General features: G+C 45.6%; 1 long non-coding RNA gene, 1 other non-coding gene and 1 pseudogene across 3 annotated transcripts; 1 reads left to right on the plus strand and 2 right to left on the minus strand.

The window, feature by feature from the left end:
* The first annotated feature begins 94 nt into the window (after positions 1-94).
* LOC131485199 (uncharacterized) lies at positions 95-14,434 on the plus strand. 2 transcript variants are annotated; one of them, XR_009248700.1, is made up of 6 exons: positions 95-351; positions 5,931-6,065; positions 6,249-6,402; positions 8,590-9,678; positions 9,734-9,878; positions 13,764-14,434. It is a non-coding gene; the product is annotated as an uncharacterized LOC131485199 (long non-coding RNA). The 2 variants fall into 2 exon arrangements; XR_009248699.1 differs by lacking the exon at positions 6,249-6,402 and having other exon boundaries at positions 107-351.
* Positions 501-593, minus strand: TRNAI-UAU (transfer RNA isoleucine (anticodon UAU)). The gene is given in 2 exon segments: positions 501-536; positions 556-593. It is a non-coding gene; the product is annotated as a tRNA-Ile (tRNA).
* Positions 7,866-8,550, minus strand: LOC131485198 (small ribosomal subunit protein eS26-like; annotated as a pseudogene).
* Positions 14,435-15,206: the final 772 nt, after the last annotated feature.

A 15,206-nucleotide genomic window follows, 5' to 3' on the forward strand; every position in this document is an offset into this window, starting at 1 on the left:
CCTGGACCCAACTCCCGGGAGCAGTCGCCCTGCTAGCGACCCGCGACCCAAGGCGCGCGGAGCCACGCCCCACTCTGCCCCAGGCGAGGGGCAGCAGACGGGAAGCCGGACCTCCTCCCGGCGCCAGGAGCTCGGGCACGCCCAGTAGATTTTTGACCTCGAAGTACAGGCGGGGCCCCACCACCCGTGCGGCGCCCCTTGGTCTTCAGTCCACAACGCCGCTACTGTGGCCGGGGAGTAGATGCAGTTAAAGAAAAGGCCTAGGAAGAGAAGTAGAAGGAAGCAGTGTGCAGACGTCCGGGTTCGAGTGGCTGGACGGTGCGTGGGGGCAACAAGTAGCTTGCACAGCGGGTAAGAAGCGTCAGTGCGAGCTGCTTCCTGCCTGCGGCGGAGCGACCCGCGCACGCAGGCAGAGACGGCAACTGAGAATGCTAAAGAGAGGCTAACTTCTTCCTTTGGGCAAGGAGATAAAAGGGGGGTGAGAGTATCCAAAAGGGTCGTGCTCCAGGTGAGGCTCGAACTCACAACCTCGGCATTGCTCTGCATGTACTGCTGTATAAGTACCGCGCGCTAACCGATTGCGCCACTGGAGCTCCGCTTAGCCGGCCTCGCGATGGCTCTATCAGGGTTCACCCGGGCTCGGTGCGGGCTTCAACGGAGCATGCGCACTGGTGGCTCGCGGCTCGGCGGGAGTGGGTCCGGGCCCCGAACCGCCCCCCTGCAGCTGCGGGCCCCGCGGCCCTAGGCGGAGTGAGCGGGGACTTCTGCGAGGGTCTCCCCCCGGAATGGAGGGCCGGTCGGCTGGGCAGTGACGGGCAGGCCAGTGGGCCGTTGAAATGAGCTCAGCCTGCCTCGCTGGGCAGCGCGGGAGGAGGAGCCCCGGCGTTACGTTCGGCGTCCTCCGGGAGTTTCGCCTCCGGGAGCGGGCCCCGCGAGGAGCCGGGCTTGCGGCCGGCGGGTGGACCTCGGTGCGGTGGTGACCCGGGTCGAGGGGTGGGGCGGAGCCGGGCGGCCTCGGCTCGTCGGCCGCAAGTTTCTGGTGGCCGCCCCCCGCCCTGCGCCCCTCGTGACCAATTAGCGGGAGGCGGTGGCCCGGACTCCCCGCGCCGCCCTGGAAGTCAGCGGGGGCTGTCCGGTCAGGCAGCGCCGAGGCTGGGGCTGAACCGAGGGTGGCCTCCGCCGGCGGGGACTCCAGGACCCGAGAGGGCGGGGACTTCAGCATTAGAGCGTGGTCTGCCCGGGAGTTTTTCCGCGACCCCTTGTGCATCCTGCGCGCAGGCACAAGGCGTGTCCCCAAAACTGTTTCAAGCCACAGGCATTCCGGGGATACGATAGCCTGAGCCTTCGAGAGGGTGCAGGCTAAGCCTCGCGTGTTTTGTTGGGCCACAACACATTTGTTTAATTTTAAAACTAGTTTCTAATATTTAAAATCAAGAGGTCTCATACAAATATCTGCATATCCGTTTCTTTTTTAAAAACCAAACAGTGTAACACTGTACCTAGAGCCGAATTATAACTAAGCACTTTGTCTTCGTGGACCCCTTTCTCCATTAAAAAAAATTTTAATAATATTTTACTACTGCAAAATAAAGACAAATATAATCCAGGCTGGATTTATTGTTACATCATGATTATTGTATTTATTTTTTCTTCTGATTTAAAAAAATTTTTAAATGTAAACATTTTTGCGGGCAAAAGACACTGTGCCTATTGAATCTAATTGTTAATTCCACCAGTAACCTGCATCGCCCTGGGGGGTTAGCTGCAACCACCTCCACAATATACCCCCCCCCCCCCCCCCCCCGTGTCTTCCTCCAGGGTTGCCTCTCTAGATTATCTCCTGGGTCTCTGTTGGCTTGTTGGTCACCCCGTTTGGTTGACCAGAACCAGAAGAGCAAATAACAACACTATAATAACAGACTGGGGGAACCGGTATGAACAAGTGATGGATGGGAGGCAGAATAGAGATCCGGTATGTAGACACTTTGATGGTGACTTGCCCACAGTAACAGGTTGTGGTAGGGTGACAGTGTCAAGCAGTAGAATTGTAAAAAGGCTTGAAATTCAAGCAGAATTTATTAGAATAAGGAGACAGTAAAAGTTTCTGTGTAAGGCAGAGGCTTCCCAAAGGTGATGTTTATAGGAAGCTCAATACCATGTGCCTACCCAGAGAAAAGAGGTGAGACTCTCCAAATCATTTTGAACTGTAAGAGACACACATCCAGAGCAAGAGCTCAGAAAGGGGGATGGTTAATACCCTTGCAACATCCCACCAGGCACCAGGCAGGTAGTGGGATGCAGAGCTGTTTACAACATGGCCAGGAGCATGCCTGGCCAAGTCCAGGGTACCTCGAGGGCAGTGGAGAGAGAGACTTTGAAATAAATAAGTTGGAACAGGCTGTTAAGGTAATTGCATGGTTTCCTTGAGGTGGGAATAACTTTAAGTTTTAAAATTCTATTTTATTTTATTTTTTAATTTAAGTAATCTCTACACCCAACACAGGGCTTGAACTCACCACCTGGAGATTAAGAGCTACACACTCCACCCACTGAGCCAGCTGGGCACCCCTAGGTTTTTAAATTTTAGGGGTTCCTGGGTGGCGCAGTCGGTTAAGCGTCCGACTTCAGCCAGGTCACGATCTCGTGGTCCGTGAGTTCGAGCCCCGCGTCAGGCTCTGGGCTGATGGCTTGGAGCCTGGAGCCTGTTTCCGATTCTGTGTCTCCCTCTCTCTCTGCCCCTCCCCCGTTCATGCTCTGTCTCTCTCTGTCCCAAAAAAAAAAAAAAAAGTTAAATTTTAAGTTGAAAGAGATGGGGCACCTGGGTGGATCAGTCTGTTAAGCATCCAACTTTGGCTCAGGTCATGATCTCTCAGTTCGTGAGTTTGAGCCCCACATCAGGCTTTGACCTGACAGATCAGAGCCGGAAGCCTGATTCAGATACTGTGTCTCTTTCTCTCTCTGACCCTGCCCCGCTCCTTCTCTGTCTCTCAAAAATAAACGTTAAAAAAAAATTTAATAAATTGAAAGGGGTTAATTTCCATAGTATCTTCTCAAATGCAGTAGCATTAGCCCGGTCTTCCTCCCTCCAAGTCCCTCAGAAGAGCCCACCTGGTAAACTCTGGGCAGCCAAGTTGGCCCTGGTGGGCCATAGATCCATTCCTCCATCGTGGATCTACTCTTTCATTGGTTCAGCAGATTTTGGCTGATCCTGGTTGCATGGGAACTAAAATAGCTTAGCTCCCAAGGTAACCGGGGCTCTAAAGGAAGGACCTAGTAAGGGCAGTGCTGAACCTGGAGGGTGCAGTGTCAGAACCTCTGCTACCCAAGAGATTGTTACAACAAGGCAAGGTCTCTTGGGACCTTCAAATCACTTAAACTCATACAGACTGACTCTGAAGAGCAATGAATTAAGAGTCTGAGCTCTGACCCTCACTGGCTGAGTGATCTTAAGTAAATCTCTTACCCTTTCTGGGCCTTAATTTCCTCACCTATAGTCTGAGACATCTAGACCAGATGAGAGCTTTCTAGCCTATTTTGACTGGAGAAGTCTTTTCACCATGTGTATACTTGCCAACACCTTGAGATTATTAAATCATTTAATAATTTTTGTGATGTGTAAAGTTTTTTTTTTTTTTTTTTAATTTATTTTTGGGACAGAGAGAGACAGAGCATGAACGGGGGAGGGGCAGAGAGAGAGGGAGACACAGAATCGGAAACAGGCTCCAGGCTCCGAGCCATCAGCCCAGAGCCTGACGCGGGGCTCGAACTCACGGACCGCGAGATCGTGACCTGGCTGAAGTCGGACGCTTAACCGACTGCGCCACCCAGGCGCCCCTGTAAAGTTCTTTTTAAAATAAAATTTATTTTGGACAAATGTATAACTTTAAAATAATCTCAAGCAATGTCTATAATATAAAGACTAGTCTTAACCTATTTCCATTTACTACGTAATTATATAAATTATGTAAATATTAGTTTCAGGCACCCAATATAGTGATTCAGCACTTCCATACATCACCCAGTGCTCATCACAACAAGTGCACTCCTAAATCCCCATCACCTGTTTTAATTCCTCTGGTAACCATCAGTTTGTTCTCTGTAGTTATGAGTCTGCTTTGTGGTTTGCCTCTCTTTCTCCCTTTGCTTGTTTGTTTTGTTTCTTAAGTTCCACATATGAGTGAAATTATATGGTATTTGTCTTTCTCTGACTTATTTCCCTTAGCATAATACTCTCTAACTCCATCCATGTCGCTGCAAATGGCAAGATTTCATTCTTTTTCATGGCTGAGTAATATCCTGGGGCGCGTGTATGTGTGTGTGTGTGTGTGTGTGCGCGCGCACACACACACAACATCTTCTTTATCCATTCATTAGTCAATAGACACTTGGGCTGTTTCCATAATTTGGCTATTGTAGATAATGTTGCTATGAGCATCGGAGTGCATGTGTCCCTTTGAATTGGTATCTTTGTATTCTTTGGGTAAATACCTAGGAGTGCAATTGCCAGATCATAAGGTAGTTCTATTTTTAACTTTTTGAGCAACCTTCATACTGTTTTCCAGAGTGGCTGCACCAGTTTGCATTCCCACCAACAGTGCTTTTAACAAATAACTTTCAAAAGAACATCTATAAGCGCGCCTGGGTGGCTCAGTCCATTGAGCATCCATGTCTTGATTTCAGCTCAGATCATGATCCCAGGTTTGTGGTATCGAGCCCACACTGGGCTCTGTGCTGAGCATGGAGCTTGCTTAAGATTCTTTCTCTTGGGGTGCCTGGGTGGCGCAGTCGGTTAAGCGGCCGACTTCAGCCAGGTCACGATCTCGCGGTCTGTGAGTTCGAGCCCCGCGTCGGGCTCTGTGCTGACAGCTCGGAGCCTGGAGCCTATTTCCGATTCTGTGTCTCCCTCTCTCTCTGCCCCTCCCCCATTCATCCTCTGTGTCTCTCTGTCCCAAAAATAAATAAAAAACGTTGAAAAAAAAAAAATTTTAAAAAGATTCTTTCTCTCTCCCTCTCCCATGCTCTCCATCTCTAAAATAAATGTAATAAATAAATAAATAAACAAATATTTATCATTTGATATTGGGACAAATGTATATTAAAATGTATGAAATTTAATAACTCATTGTAGCATCAAAAATAGGCAAAAAACTGCTTTTCTAAATGAATGTTTGGAATTTATGCTTTTTGCACTTAAAAAAACTGGTTTATTTTTATTACTTTCTTGTTTTCATGTCTAAACGATGAGATAAAACAGAAGGGTTCAGGCTGCAATATACAAGCACCATTTTTAGTGGGTCTGGCTCATGTTTATTCCTACTAATGAAAGGCTGTATTGGATCTAATGGTCACTCTATTTCCTCTTTTTTGGCTTTGGTTTTTGATATCAGGATGAGCCAGATAAACATTTTGGTCAGCTGAATCCAATTTGCATGTCTGGTGAACAAAGATCATCTTGAGTCACATTGTAGAATTTTCATGTTAATGTTCTTCATTTACTTTCTTTCGGCGAACTTCACATTTTACGTTTTTAGCCAGTGTTCCATAATGACAATATATTAAGCAGTATATGACTACAAGAAGTTGCCATGGAGTCATCAAAACCCATAGAGGATCCACCAGAGTGGCTGAGTCATGTGCACACACACCTGGTGTTCGGATGCTGCTGCAGGGTGCTGGTCAGCATGCATTGGGAGGCTCCCAAAGTGATCCCATTTTCATGGGGCAAGAGGTTGTCTGAAGAATACTTTTTTTCAGACTACAAGTTTGAAAGATGCCACTGCCACCTATAAGTGCAGACCTCAAGTGTGGACCATCTTGACTGCCTTTCTGAACCTCTGGGATCATGCAGCATCTGAGATCCACTCCTGTGCTAACTAGTCCATGATCCTCCCCAGCACCACCTGGGGAAATGACCCTTTATTTTCCCTTAGGAGGAGAAAGGCCCAAGGCCCAAACTCGAGGGAAGCGTGAGGCAGACTGAACCGGTTACATGCAGCAGTGGAGCATGATAATTTGGGGAAACACAGATCCCTTCATTCTGGATTGAAGCTGAAATGAAAGACATGGTAAGAGCCCATCAGATGAGAGGAAACTCAGAGACTGCTCACACCCATTGTTGGTAAAAGTGTGGGAAATGGACACTGTTGTTTTGTTTTGTTTTGTTTTGTTTTGTTTTGTTTTGTTTTGAAGACCGTTGGGTAGGATCTATCAAATGCATGTATCCTTTGACCCAGTGCTTCTGCTTCTAGGAATCTGCCCTATAGAGACACTCGTATATGGGAATAAGTATTTCATCAACTCTAAGATGCCCTAAACTGGAAAATATACTGTTGTTTTATGTACCATTAAGAAAGGAGGAGCTCCTGGGTGGCTCAGTTGGTTGACCGTTGGACTTCGGCTCAGGTGACAATCTCACAGCTGGTGAGGTCCAGCCCCACATAGGGCTCCACGCTAACAGTGCAGAGCCTGCTTGGGATTCTCTCTCTGTCCTCTCTCTCTCTCTCTCTCTGCCCCTCCTCCAGTCGTGCTTTCTCTCTGTCTCAAAATAAATAAACTTAAAAAAAAGAAAGAAAAAATCCTGCCATTTAAACTATGATGCTGTACTTTCATATTACTTAGACTTTTTATTATATACTTATTAAAAGAGCTCTTTTAGACAGACTCAGACGTACTTTTTTTTTTTAATCATATATTAGTCTTGAGAACTGCTACTGCTCTCTGCCCAGCTTTTCCGCCTCTTGGTTCCTCCCACTTACAGACCAGCCAATGCTTGGGGAGGGGAAAGGCTCTCAGGGTGTCACACTCACCTCAGTGTACTTCTCTTCTCCCTGAAGTCATGGCCCCTCAATACCTGGACTGCCTCAGTAGCTCTTCATTGCCTTCAAGCAGATGTGTGTGTGTGCGTGTGTGTGTGTGTGTGTGTGTGTGTGTGTGTGTATTGTACCTCTGCCACTATCTGTGGGAGTAGCTTAATAGAAAACAACACTTCAAGAGGTAGCACGAATTCATCCTCCAAACAGGGACATTTCTGAGAGCAAGAGGGTCACTGCCAATAATACTGGGTCAGGGGGGCATCTAGGTGGCTCAGCCAGCTTGAGCATCTGGCTTCTGCTCAGGTCATGATCCCACAGTTTGTGAGCTCAAGCTCCGCATCTGGCTCTGTGCTCACAGCCCAGAACCTGCTTCAGATTCTGTGTCTCCCTCTCTGCCCCTCCCCCGCTCACACTCGGGGTCTCTCTCTCTCAAAAATAAATTTTAAAAAAACATTAAAAAGATAATAATACTGGATCAATGAGCATGACATGTGACTGTCATGGACAGCCAGAACACACGGCCACCCTAATCCTAGTCCCCTTTGTACTGCTGTAAATACATAAATCATAAATAAGAAAGATTCCTTATTAACTTTTTTTAAATTTGAGAACATAGATGGGGGGTGTGCCTGTTATTAACTAAGTGCTTCTCTGCCCCAAATACGCCTTTCTCGCCCTGCTCTGCGATCCTGTTAGCCAGTGCTGCCTTAGACCTTGTCAGTGAGTGGACAGTGTTTTTCTTCTGGCTCCTCAAGCACACAGCTGGGTGGTTTCTCAGTGAGATTTTGCTGTCCCCCAACACACTCCTGCCTGTCAACCCTAGCCTGCTGCACCTCAGCAAACTTCTCTGCCGTCCAGTAGGCCACTACCATGAGTCTCAGCTTTGGCGGGAGGAAGGGCCCCTTCCAAGTTCCTTCCTTCCATGGGTTTTCTACATCATCTCTGGAGGTGGTGGCTCTCCCTCTATCCCTATTCCTGTATTCATTAAATCTCCATTTACCCCCCTCAGTGGTTATTCCCTGTCTACTGGTTAACAATTTTTTTTTTTTGCTATTTATAAAGTATAATCTCTGTTTGATTTTATTTTTCCAGAGAACAGTTTTTCTTCAATCCTTAAGGACTTAGCTCTTTACATGGGCTTTGGTGGAGGTCGTGGGGCAGCACCGGCAGGTCTAAATCAGGGCGGTGGTGTTTGGTCCTTCTGTGCTTCACGAGAGTGATTCCTGACTACCTTGCTGTGAATGGCACAACTCACACAGTAACGTAGTTTCACATACAGCTTGGGAAGCACATAGGCGTCGAAGACACTCGCTTCAGAAAGTCCCTAACCGCGGCGGCCTCTACTATGTTCCAGATAACGAACTTCTTAATGGCCTTGTCCTTGGGCACGCAACGGGCACAGTTGGTACAGCGAATAGGCTGCACGTGGCCAAGGCCTTTTTTGGCACGACCATTGTTCCTTCTTTTCTTGGTCATCTTGGAAAAGAGGACCTGAGAGAGCAACAATTTTTTATACTGAATTCTCTCTGTTCAAATTCCTGGTGTGGTTTCTGGATCCAGGCTCATACAGGATGCCTTTGTTATTTCTTTCACTTGTCATTTGAAAACAAAATATTTCAAAGGATACGGAGAATACGTGTTGGGTTGGAAAAAATAACACACTTCTACAGTGCTTACCATGTGCCAGGCACTGTTCTGAGAACTTTACACCTTATTAACTGTGGTCATTCCTGTGCCAGTATTATGAAGTAAGTAGCATTATATTTTCCTTTTACAGATGAGGACACTGATGCACGGTGAGGTCACCTAAGTAAATAGGAGAGACTGGATTCAAATGCAGATTGTGTGATTTGAGAATCCATGCCCTTGACACTATAGAGTAGGGTGCTCAAAAGGCCACTGGAGTAGGAGGGCCATGACAGTGCCTGGCATTTAGAACGGGGCCTCTCAAGAACCACCCTCAAGAAGGCACTTCTCAGGACTCACAGAGCCCCTGCGTGATGGTGGCTAAGGGTCCTAATTTGACATACAGGAAAGATCAGATAGAACTAGGGCCGCTAGAGAGATGAAAACTGGGGCCCAGGGGTGCTGGGGCCCCTGGCTGCCCAAAACCCTCCTGCTGAGAAGATGGGTGGTTCTCCTGTCAGTTCTGTCAACAGTTGAACCCAAACATACTGGACCAGGTATGTGAGGGCAGTCTCTAAGGAGACTAAGCACAGATGATGATGGTGTCTTGCCTTTGAGAGGAGGAAGGGAGAGTCTTAACAGAGGCAGCCACAGAACTCTGGGGTTGCAGTTCTTCTCTGGGCTATCCTTAGGTCAAAGTGTTGGGGCCTGTAGGAAAGCTTACCCTGTGAGGCTGAAGAAAGACAAGGAAGTGGAGGAAAACAATCTTCACTTATATGTCTGTTCAGCCAGGAATTGCCTGGCTTCAAAATTCCTTTACATGTATACACTGTGAAAAATAACGGGAAACTTCACTAAAATGCAGTGTGGAGGTTCCGGCAGGGGGAGCTCTCCTACACCACTACGCAGCCGTCAATTGCAGACCCAAGAGGAAGACGCGAGTTGACGGGGCTAGTGGATACCACTCCACTACTCCAGCCAAAGGACGGTGCTTTCCTCGTCCCCGGGGCAACAGCTCAGCCAATGAGAAGCCACCATACTTGGAACTCCCAGTTTACCCCAATGGACTTTTAGTTTCTAACAGCCTTGCCAACTGACCCCTTTTCTCCTTAAAAAAGCGTACCTCTCCTCTCTTCCCCGGACTTGCCTGTGGTTTTGGTGCAACTTCTTTGTCCCGGATTACAGTTCTCTTTAATTACTGAATAAGCTCGTAAAATAACTGGCAGTTTTAATTTTTAAGGTTAATATTACTTGGTGATCAGCTCGTAAAATAACTGGCAGTTTTAATTTTTAAGGTTAATATTACTTGGTGATCAGAGGTGGCATCCAGAGAAGACCCCCACCCCCACCCCAGGGCTCCCGGGGCTGGTGAGCAAATAGGTGCGGTACCCACGGAAATGTTGCAGCTCACTGCTTTCTCGCCTTCTCTGGGGTTGGAGGGTAAGTGTTTTGGTTTGGGGCGGGGGGGGGGGGGTTGTTTGTTTTGTTTTGTTTTTTAATCTTTGGGAGTACAGTTTGGCCTTTGGTTGGATTCCTTTTCGGCATCAAACTGTTCCCTTTGGAGCTGTGCCAGCTCGAACTGTGTTGGCCTTTGTTCCTACTCCCCTTGGGACCGAACTGGTGAAGTGGGAACTGTGCCTGTTGGAACTGCCATAGCCTTGGGTCCTAATCCTGTTTGTAACTGGACTGGTCCTTCAGACACTGCTAGCTAGCCCCTGTCTGATTCCTTCTGGAACCAGGCTGTTCCTGAAAAACTTCTAAGAAATGGGATTCCAGTCATCAAAATGCTTTGAGGGCACACCCCTTACTGGGAATCCAGCCGGTTTTATGTTTAAAAACTATGCACTCTCTGCATGCACACTTACAGATTAATGGACTGACTTAACCAGAAGTGATTTAGAACTTCAATGGCCTATATTATAGGGAACTTTTGATCTCCCCAAACTTTAACTTTGTCAAAGCTGAATTGGACAACCATGGTTCTAAAATTGACAAAACTGAATAGGGCTGAATAGGATTCCTGTTTTAATTGGTATTTTGACGCTTCCAAATGCTATCAGGAATCTAAAATCCCTCTCTCCTGACATTTTGGTATCTTTCATCTGACCATGTCAAATGTTCCCATTTAAACTTACCTAGCATCATGGTTTATGATTTAAAAAAAAAAAAACAAAAAACCCTCTGGTCCTTATGTCTAGAGGCACTTTGAATCTTTCATGCCAGATACTGCCTGCAGCAGGATCAAGAAGGTTTAATGGAAAATTGGGATAGTCTCCATGACCACAGCTAAATAAATAAGAAACAACCTACCTTGTGGGTTTTGAAAAGTTTAAAAATAATAATAAAATAAAATAGCCTCCAAGATACAATTTATAAACCAAATGAGGCAAACAATTAAAAAGAAAAAAAGGGGCTTCTGAGACCTCTTCTGCCCCTCCCCCATCTTTCTTGCCTACAGACACAAGGCAGCTTACCTTTGTGCTCATCTCCTCCCTCCTAATCAGGTGGGAAAAACTACAGTCCAGATTGGGAATGAATCCCTCTCTGTCCTTACTGACACCAGACCTACACTCTGTGCTTAACTCCACTGCTCTAAAGCAGCCCGTGCCTCAGAGCACTAAAAAGCAGCTCAAATACTGGGGGTTCTCTGATAAACCTCAACAGATTCTCATCTCTGAACCCATTCCCTTTTGCCGAGGTCCTTTGAGAGATCCACACCCTTTTCTCCTGAGTTCCTCAGCGCCTATTCACTTACTGGGCTGAGCTTTCTTAGAAGAGTATCATGCCAGGGGCGCCTGGGTGGCTCAGTCGGTTGAGCATCTGACTTTGGCTCAGGTCATGATCTCACAGTTTGTGGGTTTGAGCCCCGCATCGGGCTCTGTGCTGACAGCTCAGAGCCTGGAGCCTGCTTTGGATTCTGTGTCTCCCTCTTTCTCTGCCCCTGCCCCGCTCACACTCTGTCTCTCTCAAAAATAAACATTAAATATATATATATATATATATATATATATATATATATATATATATGTGTGTGTGTGTGTGTATATATATATATATGTGTGTGTGTGTGTGTGTGTGAATATATATATATATATATATATATTATAATAATAATAAAAGAATATCATGCCAGAATTTCTTTCTCCCAAAAGGGAAAAATAATTCTAGAATTTGACAGTGGTAACAAAATTAGCGAACAAAAGGAAATGAATGACCTTTTGGCATCTTTTCTATGCTCTGTCTCTGATGGCACTATAGCTGAGTCTGAGGACAGTAATCATTTGTTCCTTTTGGATCAGCTACCACCCTCTTTATGGGCAAAATCATCTACTGATATTGGCAGAATCCACAGTGCACCTCACATCAAGATTCAAATAGGTCCCTCAAAACCACTCTCTAGAATTAATCAATACCCTGTAAATAAGGAAGCCCTTCAGAGCATCAAGTCCATAATAGAGGGTTATAAGACTTGGGGCCTGATTATCCCCCATACTAGTCCCTGTAACAACTCTATTTTACCGTGAGAAAACCCAACAGCCAAGGATGGATGTTTGCCCATGACCTCCAAGCAATAAGTAACATTGTTATCCCTTGGCATCCAGTTCCCCATCCTCATCCACTACTGACATCCATTCCCACTGAAAGCAAATTTTTCACTATCATTGTCCTATACAGTGCATCTTAGTATCACTGTTGATAAGGACATCTGATATCTTTGCCTTCATTTGAGGAGAATGGCAATACACCTGGACAGTAATGGCCCAGGGTTACACAGAGATTCCTTCCCATTTCTCACAAAACTTAAAGGCTGATTTGGATGATAGAACATTTTTTTCCAGGCTCTAATTTGTTTCAATAGGTTCATGACCTGCTTCTCTGCTTGCCTTCTCAAACCTCTTCACCAGAAGAGTTAAAACTCTTGTTAAAACTCTTGGCTTTAAAGGGACATAGAGTGTCCAAAGAAAAATTGCAGTTTGTTCAAACTCAGGTTCAGTTATTTAGGACACCTGATCTCAGAACAAGGACTAGATTTGTGTCCAGATAGATTTCAAGGCTTCCTGAATTTCCCAAAACCTAAAACTAAGCAATTTCTTGAACTGGCTGGCTGTTACCACAATTGGATTCCAAATTTCTCTCATATGGCTCAGCCTCTATGTGCTTTACTAAAAAATAACATCCCTATCCCTGTTATTTGGAAAGAGGGGGATGACATAGCCTTTGGGACTTTAAAGGTCTAACAAAACTCCCTGCCCTTGGAATCCTAATTATCAACTTCCCTTTTTCCTCTTTGTATGTGAAAGGGAACGAACTGCCCTTGGAGTGCTCACCCAAAAGCACAGGGACCATCACCGCCCTGTGAGGATTATAGCCAACAATTGGACTGGATATCCTCTATGGATCCCTTGCCTGAGAGCCATTCCTGCCACTGCCCTTTTAGTTAAGGCCACTGCAGAAATAGTCACGAGGTCCCTTTTAACCATCCTTGTGCCACCAAACTCCAGGGAATAGACTCTTGGATCTTTGTGACACATGTAAAGAAAGCACCAAACCCTAGCTCGACCTGCACACCCACCATCTGGTGACCTGAAAGTAAAGATTTCTCAGAATTGAAACAGACAACATCTAGACAGATGGCTTTCTCAAGATGTCTGGACCAGGCCTATACACCTTTTCACACTGTTGCTTCTATCCTGTTGTGGAAAGAAAATGCCCTTTGTCTGCATTTCCCAATGTCTTGCAAAAGGAGGAAACCTTTGATTATGAGCTTTTCATAAACAGCCACATAATAATCCTGTGAGCATTTCTGAAGGGTTAGAAGATTCAAAATTCATGATAGTCTTTTATCTGAACTATTAACTGACTCTGGATTCTTACCCCAATTCATGGTTTCTGAATTTACAACTTTACAGACTACTGCTGAATAACACATATGGTTCTAAACAGTTCTTTTGAAGTAACAGTGTTATTTTCCCTTAATCTACCTTTGAAGTTTTGCTATTCTTGCAAAAAAGTTCATCAGCTGTTGCTTTGTGTTTATACATTATGCTGTATCTTCCCAAATGTGCTCTGTTTTTTCATTCAGTGCACTCCCACAGTATTTCATTATTTTGCCTCATAGTCACTTTAAGAGGGGACCTCCAGGAGGTATACATGACTTCGGGTTTGCCTTCATAGGGGAAACCTTACTTCCCTAAGCCCAGATAAGCGCCAATAAATATTTTCAGTTGGCTACTTTCAGACCTTGGGTCCTGGTTTTAAACCAACGTAGAGTTTGGAATTGTTGTGTTGCTTCTAATTCCATACTTGTCTGTCAATCTTTTGCAGAAAGGAGGTGCCTTGCAGAAAGGAAGATACAGACTTCCAATGAAAAGTGCCTGAGAGTTTCTTCCTTCTAACCTTCCCTGTTATTCCAGTGTGGCTTAAGTGACTTCCAACTGCTATGCACTTTCCCTCCGACGTTAAGACATGACAACCAGGAAAGGTTCTTCTTGGAGCTGAGAGGAAAAAAACACTAAATATAAAGAACTTTACTATTGATCAATCATGCTCTCAAGGAAAGATCGAAAGGGTGAAATGTGAGAAAGAATAACTGGGAAACCTCACTAAAATGGAGCCCGGAGGTTTCTGCAGGGGGACTTCTCACGCCCTACCACACAAAGTTAACTGTAGACCCAATAGGAAGAGATGGACTTGACCTTATGTGGCCTTGACCTTGCATGTAGATACACTCTACTACTCCAGCCAAAGGGAGAGATTTTTTTCCTCATCCCCAGGCAACAGGTTAGCCAATGAGAACCCCCCATACTTGGAACACCCAGTTTTCTCCAATGGACTTTTAGTTTATAACAGCCTTCCCCAGTTATGCCTTTTCTCCTTAAAAGAGTACCTCTCTCCATCGTTCCCCAGACTTGCCTATGGTTTTGCCTCAGCTTGTTTGTCCCAGATTGTTATTCTCTTTTATTCCTGAATAAAGCCATTTTTGCTGGTAAAATAAACTGGGAGTTTTTATTTTTAAGGTTAACAACACATGGTTTAGCCATTCTATTAATGGACATCTGGGGTTATTTCCTGTTTAAAGCTGTCATAAATAAAGCTGCTAAGAGCATTCTTGTGCACAGGTTTTTGTTTTCATTTCTTTGGGGTAAATACAGGAGTGGAATTGCTGGGTCATAAGGTAGGGTTTTTTGTAAAAATTTTTTATTGTAAAACTTTTTTAATGTTTATTTATTTTTGAGGGAGCGAGAGATTGCAGAAGGGGCAGAGAGAGAGGGAGACACAGAATCTGAAGCAGGCTCCAGGCTCCTAGCCGTCAGCACAGAGCCTGACACGGGGCTCGACCTCACTGACTGTGAGATCATGACCTGAGCCAAAGTTGGATGCTCAACCAACTGAGCTACCCAGGCGCCCCAATTGTAAACATTTTTTTAGTTTTATTTATCTTGGGAGACAGCATAAGCAGTGAAGGGGCAGAGAGAGAGAATCCCAAGCAGGCTCTGCACTGTTAGCACAGAGCCTGATGTGGGCTTGAACTCACAAACTGCGAGATCATGACCTGAACCAAAACCAAGAGTCAGACACTCAACCAACTGAGCCACCCTGGCACCCAAGATAAATAAATAAAACTTAAAAAAGACACTCTGACCTCAGAGGACACAACAGCTTCTGGTGTTGGTATCTCTGATAGGGCCACTTTAAAGCTGATTCTGCAAGATCCAGGAAACTGCCAAACCCTAGGTGACAGGGAAGCTAAGGGAAAGGCCCAGGGTG

Source organism: Neofelis nebulosa, chromosome 9 (assembly GCF_028018385.1).
Source record: "Neofelis nebulosa isolate mNeoNeb1 chromosome 9, mNeoNeb1.pri, whole genome shotgun sequence".
Taxonomy (NCBI): domain Eukaryota; kingdom Metazoa; phylum Chordata; class Mammalia; order Carnivora; family Felidae; genus Neofelis; species Neofelis nebulosa.